This window comes from Podarcis bocagei, assembly GCF_964188305.1.
Source record: "Podarcis bocagei genome assembly, chromosome: 2".
Taxonomy (NCBI): domain Eukaryota; kingdom Metazoa; phylum Chordata; class Lepidosauria; order Squamata; family Lacertidae; genus Podarcis; species Podarcis bocagei.
Genome location: NC_138126.1, coordinates 66,250,962 through 66,264,779, shown reverse-complemented (window position 1 = coordinate 66,264,779; position 13,818 = coordinate 66,250,962). Strand labels below are relative to the sequence as shown.

At 40.8% G+C, this 13,818-nt stretch overlaps 1 protein-coding gene across 1 annotated transcript in view; it reads left to right on the top strand.

Moving 5' to 3' along the window:
• The window catches only part of SGCD (sarcoglycan delta), a 400,176-nt gene that overhangs the window by 72,809 nt on the left and 313,549 nt on the right, over nucleotides 1-13,818 (top strand). Inside the window, exon 2 of the mRNA XM_081181154.1 lies at nucleotides 9,667-9,722. The gene's annotated coding sequence lies outside the window, so the exon portion shown is untranslated. The remainder of the gene's footprint in view (nucleotides 1-9,666; nucleotides 9,723-13,818) is intronic.

Below are 13,818 nucleotides of genomic sequence, written 5' to 3'. Positions count from 1 at the left end.
TCTCGCACCTTATTTTTTAATTTGTCCTGGCTTTGGAGCTTCCAATTATCTCCAACTCTTTCAATCAATTCCCAATATTTTGGCCAGTAGGCCTCCATATTGGGCCTTTTTTTAGAAATCTTGGCTTCCACTGGTGATAACCACCTCGGGGTCTTGCTTTCTAATAAGTCCTTGTACTTCATCCAGACGGCAAAAATTGATTTTCTGACAATATGGTTTTTAAACAGTTTATGAACCTTCGCCTTGTCATACCACAAGTATGCATGCCAACCATAAACATTGTCAAACCCTTCCAGATCTAGGACATCGGTGTTTTCCAACAGAAACCAATCCTTCAGCCAGCAGAAGGCTGCAGCCTCATAGTACAACCTTAAATCCGGCAGGGCAAACCCCCCTCTTTCTTTTGAGTCAGTTAGTATTTTGAATTTAATTCGGGGCTTTTTGCCCTGCCAGACAAACTTAGAGATATCCTTCTGCCATTTTCCAAAACATTCCATTCTGTCCACGACCTGGAGGGTTTGAAATAAAAATAACATTTTTGGCAAAACACACATCTTTATAGCTGCGATTCGGCCTGACAAGGTAAGTTTCAATCTTGACCAAATATCCAAGTCTTTTTTAATTTCCGACCAACATTTTTCATAATTATCTTTAAATAGATTTAAGTTTTTGGTGGACAAAGATACCCCCAGGTATTTCACTTTTTTAACCACACTTAGCTCTGTCTCTTTCTGGTACCCCTCTATCTCTGTAGGCGTCAAATTTTTGGCCAAAACCTTAGTTTTTTGTTTGTTTAACTTGAATCCCGCCACCCGACCAAACTCCAAAATAAGTTCAAGAACTCTTTTTGTGCTAGATTCTGGCTCCTGTACTGTAATGACTAGGTCATCTGCAAAAGCTTTCAGTTTGTATTGTTTCGCTCCGACCACTATACCCTGCACCAACTGGTCCTCCCTGATCATATTCAGCAATACCTCCAGAACAGAAATAAATAGCAGAGGAGATAAAGGGCACCCCTGTCGTGTCCCTTTTTCAATTTGGAGTTCCTCCGATACCACATTGTTCACTATCAGTTTAGCTTTTTGTTCTGAGTAGATTGCTTCTAATCCATTTTCAAACCCCCGTCCCACTCCCATCCCTTTCAAGTTTTTCTTCATAAACATCCAAGAAATGTTGTCAAATGCTTTCTCCGCATCAATAAAGATTAAAGCAGCCCTTGTGTTTCTAATTCGCAACAACTCCAATATATCAATAATGTTCCTGGTGTTGTCAGACATATGTCTACCAGGGAGAAAGCCTGCTTGGTCCTTGTGAATTACTTCATTTAGTACATTTTTAAGTCTATTTGCTAAAATGTCTGCAAATATTTTGTAATCCACATTCAGGAGTGAGATGGGACGGTAGTTCTTAAGCTGAGTCTTTTCCCTTTCTGACTTGGGAATCAATGTGATGAATGCTTCTTTCCACGTTTCCGGTGCCTTTCTCCCCTCCATGATCTGGTTACAAACCTCCAACAACGGTTGTATCAAGAAGTCTTTCAAAGTCTTATAATATTTGGAGGTAAGTCCATCCGGGCCTGGAGATTTGCCCGGCTGCATGTTCTGGATGGCTCCTTCAATTTCCTGTTGAGTTATTTTGCTGTTAAGAATTGATCTTTTATCTTGGCTTATTTTAGGTAGTCCATTTATCCTCAAAAATTGATCTATTTCCGGTTCTTTCTGAGGCCCCTGTGCGTAAAGCTCTTTGAAGTATCTGTGGAAGCACTTTCTTATTTCTTCTGGTTTCTGAACTATTTTTCCTTGAATCTCCAAGTTTGTAACCGTATTTAACTTTTGTCTTTTTTTCAACTGCCAAGCTAGCAACTTTCCACATTTATTTGCTGATTCAAACGATCTCTGCTTCATTTGTTTAATTTTCCACTCAATCTCTTGATTGATCAGTTTCGAATATTGTGCTTGATGGAATTTGATCTCTCTTAGCACCTCTTTTGACTTCGGTTTGGTTCTCAACTTTTTCTCTCCTTCACTTATTTTCTCTAAAATTTTTTCCTTTTTTCCATTCCAAAATTTTCTCTTTATTGTATTCTGTTGTATCAGAAACCCTCTCATAACAGCTTTACTTGCATCCCAGATTGTTCTTTTCTCCACCGTAGTGTTCAAATTTATTTCAAAGTAGTCCTTTAGCGTTTTTTGGGCCTTCTTAACAATCTCTTGATCTCTTAGCAAGGTGTCATTCATTCTCCATCTGAAGGATCCAGTTGGGAAAAGTCTCAATTCCATTTTTAAGGCATTATGGTCGGAGCAGGTTTTTGGGCAGATTTCCACTTTTCTTGTTTTCGGGGCCAGCCCTCTAGATATCCAAATTTGGTCAATTCGTGTCCATGACAAGTGGGCCTCAGAGAAGAAGGTTCCTTCTTTACCCAAGGGGTTCCTTGTCCTCCAAATGTCAATCAAGTCCATATTGTCTGTCATTTCAAAAAAGGTTTTAGGGAGTCTGCCGTCTGTTGTTAAGTTTTGATTTTGGGATTTGTCCATATTTGTAGACACCACCCCATTCATATCTCCCATCACGATAATGTTAGAATAGTCCAAATAGTCCATCATTGTCTCATGCAGCTTCTTATAGAATTCTGATTTTCCATCATTTGGCGCATAAACTCCTAATATCAAAATCTTTTCCCCTTGTGTTTGGATTTCAATTGCGAGAATTCTTCCATGATCATCTTTGAATAGAAATTTTGGTGACAGGTTCTCCTTTGCATAAATTACCACACCTCTTTTTTTAACTTTGTCTGATGAGATAAATTCTTGGCCAAGTCTTTTATTGATTAATACTTTCCTATGGAGCCTAGTCACATGTGTTTCTTGAAGGCATATTACATCCAATTGTTCTTTTTTTAGGATATGAAATATCCTCCTTCTTTTTTCCGGAGAATTCCCGCCATTTATGTTCCAACTAAGTAGCTGCAGAGACATCCTGTTCTAATTAAGATGTTCTTAGGATGAGGTGTCTTCCTTTTGCTCAGATCCCGAGGGTGCAGGCGTTGGCCCGCTTCCAGGCAGTATTGGTGCTGGTAAGACTGGAAGCCAATCCACTCCTTTTTGGAGATCTTCTCCGTGGTCGTGAAGGAACTTTTGGTTATCTTCAGGTGTTCTAATTTTAACCTTCCTTTCTTTGTAAGTGAAGGTTAATCCTTGTGGAAACTCCCACCTATAGGGAATTGCGTTGTGTCTCAGCAATTTTGCTAGTTCTGTATAGGTGGCTCTGAGGTCCAGCAACTGTCTCGGAATATCTCTATAAATTTCCACCCTTTTGTCTTGTATTTCAATTGCTTTTTTAAAGTGAAGACCTAGGATCTTATCTCTCTCTTCCTTTGATCTTAAAATTATCAAACAGTCTCTGGATCTGTCTTTCCTTACCAATCTTCCCAGTCTATATGCCGAGACAATCCTGAAGTCTGTATCTTCCTTTAAACCCCAGAACTTCGAGAATTCCTGTGTCAAGTATCCAATCAAGTCTCCTTGTTCGAGTTCCGGGATGCCTCTCAATTTGATGTTACTCTCGCGATTTTTCAGTTCCACCATTGACAGATAAACTTGTTGTTCACCCACCTGTTTGTGCAGGGGCTTAACTTCTCCCTTTATTTCTTCAACTTCTTTTTGTAAAGCTCCCACTTTCTGGATTGCTTCTCCAGCTAATTCCCGATTTTCCGCTGTTGCTCCTTGCAAATTCTCTATGGCTTGCGTGTGCTGGAAAACTTGATCAGTCAATTTTTGAATCGAGGAAGTCGCTTTATCTATCTTCAGAGACTGGTCATCCACCTTCTGGTTTAAGCTTGATAATTGCTCCAATATTTGTTTTAATAGTGTATCTGACCCACCTGCTGCCATATCTTCCTCAGTGGCCTTTTCAGTTATTTCCCCTTGTTCCCTTTGGGTCACCAGTACAGCTGGGACCGACGATCGGCGTCCTTGGGTCAGTGTTGTTTGTACAAATTGTGCTGGTTTTCTTTCCTTTTCTTTTTCCTTGGCCTCTTTAGATTCCTTAGCTTTAGATGCTCTTGTTCTCCCTGCACCACTCATTACACATCTGTCAGTGTTCAAGGTCAGATTGTCTATTGTTCCATGGGAGAGACAGATTCAGTTATAAACAACCAGTGAAGTGGAATTCAAAACAAAAGTCAATTCCCAGGATATTATAATCCGAAAGCCCTGTAGGGGGAGTGCCACCAGGTTTCAAAGACAAAGAAGGAAGTAATCCGCCATTAAAGTTCCAAATTGTTTCAACTCAGTAAATTCGTTAATCCAACAGTCCCTTCAAAGACTCAAAATTCCCCAAAGCACCTTTTAAAGTTCAGCGAAGTTTCACAAGAGGTGCTTGCAACAGTATCTCGTCCAGTCTTTTCTGCTCAAATGTATCAATTACGCTTGCAAAGTTTTTGCAACTGTTTCCGCAGTTTGACACAGTCTCCCTCTCTGGCAGCCCGACGATCTGGCTCTTTAAAAATACGACCCAAAGAAAAAAGGAGGTAGGAGAGAAGCCCCCGTCACTCCTTCTTTTAATCAATGTCCCTTTCCACCTTCAATTCAGCAGGAAAAAGAGCAGGTTTAATAGCACGAAAAAGTTAAAGCTTCCCACAGTCCCGTTTCAAGCGCTTCCGCTCTTTAAAGCTTTGCTTTGATCTTGTCAGCAATGTCGGAAGACGGACTTCCCTTTTCTCGTCTCCCGTTTTCAGCCAAATTAAACAAATTCTTTGCCAATTTTAAACCCTTTACTCACGGGTATGTTACTTGCAGTTTGATGTTGGTTTTAGGAAGAAGGATCAGCGCTCATCTGCAACGGCCGCGCGGCTTCACTTCCGCGGAAAGAGCGATGAACTCACAGCACCGCTACCCCTCCTTCACTCCGGGTCTCCTTACGGGGTCCCTTCTGTGTTTTCGGAGCAGCTTCTGGTGCCCGCCGAGTCCCACGGCCACGGGCTCACTCTACCCGTGGTTTATCTTGATGGGTCGTCGCTATGCCGCAGCGAACGACCCTTTTCCGCAGAGCCCCTCTTCAGAGCTCGAAGAGGACCGCCATTACAGTTTCGCGCCGCCCCCGGAAGTCATATGATGTTTTAACTGTAAAAGGGCACTCTTCATTTGCAATTTAAATGATTATCGGGTGGCGTCAGAGAATGCAATGTCCCATCGTGTTCATTCTGTGAGTGCAAGCTTCCCTCCATGATAACTGTATGTCAAAGAGAAAATGAAAACAGTTCCCACATGTACCTTTAGCTCAGCGCTACCTTCTGCTCAAGAGAGGAACTTCTGTTGCGGTGTTGATCCCCTGAGCCCTAAACCAAGCTTCAAGATAGTTTTGGAGCTGGGTGTATGTGCAGGCGAGAGAGAGAAAGTGTGTAAGTCAACACATACTCCTGATGACATGAAAGGGCTACGTAGCTGCAGTTCATTTCTCTTGAATGAGGATATTCCTGGATACAGTGTACAATACATCTTCATTTCCCTGAACTCAGCACCATGGAATCAAATATATATAAGCCCACTGCCAGCCCTTCTACTTGAGCAAGGCACTTATATATGCTGATTATCTGCACTGCATTGCTTTCGGAGGGCTGTGCCTTTGAATATGTGCCCAAATGCTCACCTCACTTAAAGGAACACAGTGTAGATCAGGCTTCCTAAACCTCAGCCCTCCAGATGTTTTTGGCCTACAACTCCCATGATCCCTAGCTAGCAGGACCAGTAGTCAGGGATGATGGGAATTTTAGTCTCAAAACAACTGGAGGGCCTAGGTTGAGGAAGCCTGGTGTAGATAGTCTGCATTTCCACTGATCCAGAAGGTGATAAAAGTGTGATAAGGCTGCTTCCATTGATCTTGTTAGGATGGATTTGGGCAAGGAACCATAGGCATGTGTGGAGAGAAATGATGAAAAGAAGGGAAAATACCATCCTCAGTGTTTTGACACTTCCCCCTTTCCACTCCCTGTTCTCTTTTTAGTTCTGTACTTGTTTAGCTTCTTAATGACATAGTGTATTACTTTCTACCCATTCTTGAGCATTTTGATGACCTAAGTTTTAATGAAAAATAAGTTCAAATTTTTTAAAAATTCTAAGCATCCAAAGGTGAAAATAGATAAATCAAGCTGCTTCATGGGAGCATTCAGCTTATGATTAGTATATTACAGGCCTTGGCTAGCCAAGTGCTGCTAATTTAAGATCTGGTTCCATTCACTGCTGAGCTCACACACCTGCTGTCAAGCTGCCCTAAAGTGTTTCTGGTGCCCAGGAGCAGAAGAGGCATAAGTACAAGCAGCTGATGCTAAATTATGAAAAGCTGGATATTTACCAAGGAAAAATCACATCAGCAATCTGCCATCGCAAACAGGAACCTGTCTCATTTCTAGGATAGTACTTTGCAAAAATGCCAGCATTTGCCTCCTTCAGTAGCGTATGGTACAAATCAATGGATTCAGAAATTTGGCATGTTCTTGGGAATTAACATTCCAATTGCATTTTACATTCCTGTGCCACCAATTCCTGATTCAAATGGTCACAGCTTCAGAAAGGATGGCATCAGTTGCATAGTTTCTTTTCTCATAGTCATCTCCTCACCTGTAGCAGGAAGGCAATGAGAGCTCCAGCAGTGCAGTAGCCACTGGATCTAATCCAGTGAGGAAATACTGAATTCCAACCTATATTGCTTCGGATACCCCCCCCCATACTTCTGAGCAGACAATAAGTTATAAGAAATGTCCTCTGTTTGGGAGATTTTGCATACTCTTAACACAATCTATTCTGCATGATTATCTGAAAGGATACAATTTGCTGCAGCAATGTTTTATTAAAAGATCAATAGTGGAACTACATGTTTTAACTGGTTTTTAAAAAATGTTTTTTGTGTAAGAAAGCAGTATATAGAGAGAGGGGACGCGGGTGGCGCTGTGGGTAAAACCTCAGCGCCCAGGGCTTGCCAATCGCATGGTCGGTGGTTCGAATCCCCGCGGTGGGGTGAGCTTCTGTCTTTTGGTCCCAGCTTCTGCCCACCTAGCAGTTCGAAAGCACCCCTAAGTGCATGTAGATAAATAGGGACCGCTTTATAGCGGGTAGGTAAACGGCGTTTCCGTGTGCTGCGCTGGTGCCGGCTCACCAGAGCAGCTTCGTCACGCTGGCCACGTGACCCGGAAGTGTCTCCAGACAGCGCTGGCCCCCGGCCTCTTAAGTGAGATGGGCGCACAACCCTAGAGTCGGACACGACTGGCCCGTACAGGCAGGGGTACCTTTACCTTTACCTATATAGTGAGAACCCCTTTTTAACTGCTAAATAAATACGTGCAAAATTTTCTTAAGGCTAGAATTTCCCATTAAAAATGGTAAAGGGAACCCTGACCATTAGGTCCAGTCGTGACCAACTCTGGGGTTGTGGTGCTCATCTCGCTTTATTGGCCAAGGGAACCGGCGTACAGCTTCTGGGTCATGTGGCCAGCATGACTAAGCCGCTTCTGGCGAACCAGAGCAGCGCACAGAAAGGCCGTTTACCTTCCCATCGGAGTGGTACCTATTTATCTACTTGCACTTTGACATGCTTTCGAACTGTTAGGTTGGCAGGAGCTGGGATCGTGCAATGGGAACTCACCCCGTCATGGGGATTCGAACCGCTGACCTTCTGATCGGCAAGTCCTAGGCTCTGTAGTTTAACCCACAGTGCCACCCGCATCGGGCCTGCAAAAAATATCTGTTAAATATTTACCTTGCTGTCAACATTTTTATCCTGACTAATTGCCTACTGCCCTCCCGGGTCTTTCAGGTTCCACACTTAAGCAGGATTGGCTTTTTTCTCTCCATAGAGCAGGTTGATCCATTGGAAGTGAAGAGCTACTGTTGTTGCTGGGATGAGAGGGAGTTTTTTATCCACTTAAAAGAGATTGTTTGTCTCTTGAGTGTGAAACATCTGTCTTTGCTTGGTACAGAGTGGGTAGGGTGTAAGCAAGCATGGTAGGCAGACAAACAAGAGGGCTGGCATCAAGAGATACCGTCTTTTGGGTGCCCCTATAGACAGTATTAGTAGGACAGCAGGACTCACTTGCGCTGCATTGACTGGCTACTGTTGGGAATGGAACGGTAGCCTAAAAATTGTAATTTTCCTTTTCTCTCTGGGAAAACGCTCCTGGAAGAAACAAAAGGAGCTGTTTTGTTTTAGCTTTGGAATATGACTATTCCAATAATGTTGTTTGATTTTATAACACAGGGGCAGAGATAAGCATATCTGCATTTGTATATGTTTGTCATGTATTACGTGGGAGGTAGGACTCTATAAAGCTGAAAACTATTTTAGTTGGAAGTTGTTCCAGGTCTAATCTGAGAGAAACAGAGAATTTAGATGTGTGTGTATATATGCAAATATTGTTTAAATATGCAAAATGCTGGTGTAATTGATAAGAATATAAGAACATAAGAAAAGCCTGCTGTATCTGGCCAATGGGTCCTGTTCTCGCTGTGGCCAACCAGATGGCTGTGGGATACATTACTGGATTTAAAATCTGAGCATGAATCAATTGAAATGACTTTGATTGGTTTGCAACCCTAAAAATACTAAGTTATTTGTAGACTTTAGGCCCTGAATTTCTGGAAAACAGATGGAGACTCTTAGCATGTTTCTGCTTTGAACTTTCATTTGTTGTACTTGTTCCTTCCGGACACTTCCAGCTAAAGTATTGTAATGGTCAGTGCTTTGTTTTGAGTTTTTGTAGATACGTGTATTTTTATGAATGATAGATGAGTTTGAGGCTTTGACATTGTTGCTTATGAATATGGAAAGTTTGTGTTTAAGTGAGAAGATGATTGCTCTGGATGCACTTGCAAATGTACATCTCACACAGGAAAAAATGTTTCCATCTTGCACTGAAAATCTAGATGATCTCTCTGGTAAAATTGAATCCTAGTAAAATGAAGTCTTGATGATTGGGAGAGGACATTTAAACAAAACTTTTGAATAAAGTTGCTAAATATAAATCAGTGGCTTGTTTCTCCAAAAACTGCTTCAAGACTTCTTTCACTCCTGTCAATCAGCATGCAGCTTTTATGGGTTGGCTCTGAAGAGCCTGTTCAATTAGGTCTCCTTGTGTAATCTCCAGATGAGCTTTATGGTTCTGTCTGTGGAATACAGATTTTGCCTGCAACAAAATGAGAAACGATTAGCTGTGTGCTTTCTGGGCCTTTAAACAACTGGAAACAGCACAGCCCATTGCCAAGCTTTTAAAAAGGCACAAGATAATGCGGTCTCAACTACTTAACATTGCTGCTTATTATCACATAAATCAAATCCAGCTTTCCTTTTCTCCTAATGATAATTCGCATCATACTTTATATGCGGTCATAATTTTCACATCATCCCTGTCAATGTTCTTATAAGCCATTTACCCTTGGACAGGGGTAAAGAAACAAAACCTTTGCATAGTGACTTGCATAGTGAATTCACATGCAAGGTGATGATGATATGCTTCATAGTCTATCATTGCCATCACAGAATAATACAAACTGTTTAAAGGACAGGATTTTTAAAAAAATCATTTTGCATCGCACAGCGTCCCCCAAAGAAGGCAGAAAATACTGTGGAATATTTGTTGTCACCAAATGAGTCATTATTTTCCTTTTTATTATTAAACAGAGAGATGCCCTCCATCTGAGCCAGGATATCTACAAGCTTGGATGGCAGTGTCCTAGGTAAGTGAAATGTTATCATCTTTCAGTTCAGACTTTCATCTCTAATGGTTTTTCCTTCTCCCTATTTGTCACTGATAAGTGCACCATGTGGCTTCATCTACTTGAAAGATTAACAGGTGTCTACTCATCAAAAAGACAGCTTTTGAGCAAACTCAGAGGCTTTGAGAAAACTTGCCTGCTTTTTATTAATGCTTCTTTTCACAAATCCTGGATATTAGTGGCATTTTTAATATCACAATATTGCAAAATGTTGGAATATGCAGTTCTCCCCATCTTCACCATTCATCCAGCTGGGGCCTTTTCCAGGACACTCCATTTCATTTTAAGAGTGTGGCCTGAAGGCACATGAGGCCCCCATCTTGCTGAAGCTAAGCAGGTCAGTGTCTGGATAGGAAACTGACTGGGGACTATGTACGGTGCCTTGGATTCCATGATTATTCTCTGGGCTGTTTACAATATAAAAATACATAACATGGAAGAAAAGAAATGTAAAATACCCTCCTGACTTTCTGTCCTCATCCCCTACAGACACTTGGAGCATGCTCGATCCTTATTGGACTATTCTGATTTTAAAAATGAAGAAAAATAGTACCTACCAGGTAATTCCATTAGATCCAAAGAGACAAGGCCATTATGATGTGGCACTCCTAGCTGATGCTGGCATAAATTCAGCAGCCTGCTTTCATGTTTCAGAATGCTAGAACTTATGCTTTCAGATCTGCTGAGTGTTAACATTAAGAACCTGTTACTGATAGCCAAATTTTTCAGGAAAAAACCCACTTATTATAAAGCCTAGAATAAGAAGACTAGATTCTTCCTTCCTGAAGGGAGGCTATCATAGTTAATATCAATCACCAAGAGAGCTACAGTAAATAGGCATCTTTGAGCTTCTTTCTGACTGTTTGAAAGGTCAGTTATTTCCTGCACATCCTCTTTCCCCATGTATGCCAAAGCAATTATATGCATTTCTACCATAAGGAATAGAAAATGGAACATGAAGTGCTGTCCATTGCCAAGTTGCCTAATTTTGTTGTGTTGCCCTTGTGGAATTGGAGTGAGGAGCAATCAATGTTTGTTAGTAAATATATTAGGTAAATGGAATAGGTCATACATTGAATTAATTTTTTCGAACACCACATCTTCCCAAATATTGCACATAAACATAAATTTCTAATGCCCCTCTTTTGCTGTTTTTCCGCACTCCTTTGCAAAAGGATATGAAACAGTTCACAGGGAGATAGGAGCCATGGAAGGATATAAAATTATCCTTATTATTGAGCCAACCAATTCAACAATCCTTTACTCAGATGCAGCCCATGTGACATTGCCCATCTAGGCAAGAGTATGGATTGAGATGGACATTTCACTGTGCATTGAAAGGCATATCAGACTGAAAAATAATGCTGTGTAAATGCGCATCTAAATGGGGATGTTGTCCATTCATAATATATTACACATGCAAATCTTCATTCCTGTTGTGCCTCAACTCTTTATGCATAACTGACTATGACTGAGTGATGTCTTAGGATGGAAAGTTTTTTATAGTACACTATTGGCAATCAATGAAAGTAGTACAGTGTGGCAAGATACCTATGTATCAGCCAGGTTGTTCTGGCAATATGAATGCATTCCATCTCCCACCACCACCACCACCACCAACATTCAGAATGAGAAAGTGAGAGCTGTTAATTACCAACAGTGATTACACATTCAGTAGCTGACTCTGACTGGGTCTATGGTGCTATGACATAACCATGTTTGCTACATGATCCTTGATTGGTTGGAGTCAAGAAGCAAAGTAAAATACATAAGAAAAAACTTACTGTACAGTTCACATTAGAAACAGAGGAGGCTGATCCATTAGGGTGAATGGATCAGTCTGCCCTCAGCGAGCACCGCCCCCCCCTTGCATGTCTTCTTACAATCACTCCTTACATTAACTCCCTTTTAGTCTCTGCGTTGATGGGACAAAATTTAAATGAGTTGCCTCTATGTCATTGGCTCTGGCTCCCCCTGCCATTGGCCTCCAAAAAAACCCAAAACCCTACACTGAAATGGTCCAGGCTTTCTTTTTCTTTTCTTTTTTCTTCTCTCTCTTTTTTCTTTTTCTTTTTGAAAAAAATCCAGGAATAGGGGAAATGGCTAAAGAAGACAAACTTTTAGTATTCAAAATAAAGGGCTATGAATTCTTGATTCATAAATAGACATTTTTGAATGTAGTTTCAAAACCTAGAAAGTGTCGTCCCCCCCCATCTTCATGTATTTTCCGTACAGGAATGTACAGGAACGTATTTCTAACAAGAGATAAATAAAGTTTACAAGCTTTCTCAAAGCCACCTGCAGAATACCATTCTCTGTTGCATAGGGTCATGATAAAAAACTGTAAATCATGACTTGTCTGTGGATCAGTTAGATACACCCCCCCAACAAATAAGGATTTTTGTTCAGAGCTGTATTATAGAATATAACTGAGTAGTTGTTTTAAGCGGTTGTAATAACTGTCTTTGTTGGTTTGGTTAGATTGTTGTATTTACTGTGGTTTTCATGATAGTGTGAGCTGCCTTGAGTAGGCTTTTCCCCAAATGTAGCATATAAATAATTTTATAAAAAGGAGAGGAAATAGTGAGAACATGAATTGGCATGGGTTGTTTAGCATCCCAGCACGGGGATGGATATAAGAATTTTAGGTTGTTGTTTTTTTCTTAGTATGATGTTTTGATTTAAAGTTATTACATTTTAGGTTGGGAGAAAATACATATGAAGTTGGGTGGGGAGCATTAAAATTATAACTCATAAATAAGCATTTTTAAAGAGGGTAGGTTTAAATGTGGCTGGGCAAACCCAGCCAGATGGGTGGGGTATAAATAAATTATTATTATTTATTATTATTAAATGTAAAGAGTTTGAAATAAAAGGCAATCGCTATGCCATCAGACAAACTTTGCTGCCCAAATCTTTGCCAAAAAACAAGCTTCCCGTGGGGTTTTTTTTTATAAACGTAGTCCACCTGTGTCATAATAGGAAACTTGCTTGTGTATTCTGTAGTTGAAGGTGCCAACAGAGTTCTGCATCAGTTTTATTTTTGTCACCTAAATCGTTATCTGCATTTTTAAATGATGTTTTACAGCGTGCACTGCCATGATAAAATTTATGACATGGTGGTACAGAAGTAATTTTATAAATTTATAAATAAGGTCGTTATTTTGATCAAGAAGCAAACAGTTTTGTGCAGTAAGATTGAGACATGGTACCGTCTGCAACTGTTAAACTAAACAGCTCAGTGTGGGATTTTAAATGTTTGTGATAACATTGGACAAACAGGCCAAGATAAAGGGAAAGGTGGCGTGGATCCTTGGTTTTACTTTTGTTTTCCTTTGGTAAAAAAGCAAAGTAACTAGGAAAATCAAAGAATGCTCTCCATAGATTTTCACTCGCCTCCTACCCCCACTCCCAGCAACTGCCCATTCTCCTAGAGATGCCTGTGTGTTGTGCTTGCCTATGAACCTCCCACACTGAGGAATTGCTGAATGTTAATGACAGTCTATAAGCCTGTGACACTTGTAGCGCTTTATCAATCAAATGCAGCACATTCTGCCAGTTCGGCCACCTGTCCCACTCCATCAGTGTCAGAAAGTATTTCACAGAAGGCCACAGGTGCCAGCTGTCATTCTGAAAGCAGCATCGGAATGGCCCTAGGATAAGTGTATTTAGGAAATTTCCTCAGATTGAGTTTGTGGTCCCAACAGCCTTATTTTGAGTTTGTTTACAAAAGGAAAACAAAACATGCAAATGACCGATTTAATAATAAATGAAACCGTGAAGTTGACATAAGGATTTGCAACTGGGAGTTTCACTGCGTATAGTAGGATACCAGTACTGAGACTTGTTAATTCCTGTTGCTGCTGACAAGTGACAGTAAGGGTATGCATGGCTCTTTTGATCAGCTTTTACTTCATATTCAAGTTAAGTTCTACCACAAATACTTAATCCAGTTTAAAACTGGGGAATATAATGGACTGGATTATAAATTCCTGTGAGGGAGACTCCTACTGGTGGAAGGGGGCAGGCAAATTTTAGTTATTCCCCTTGAACCATC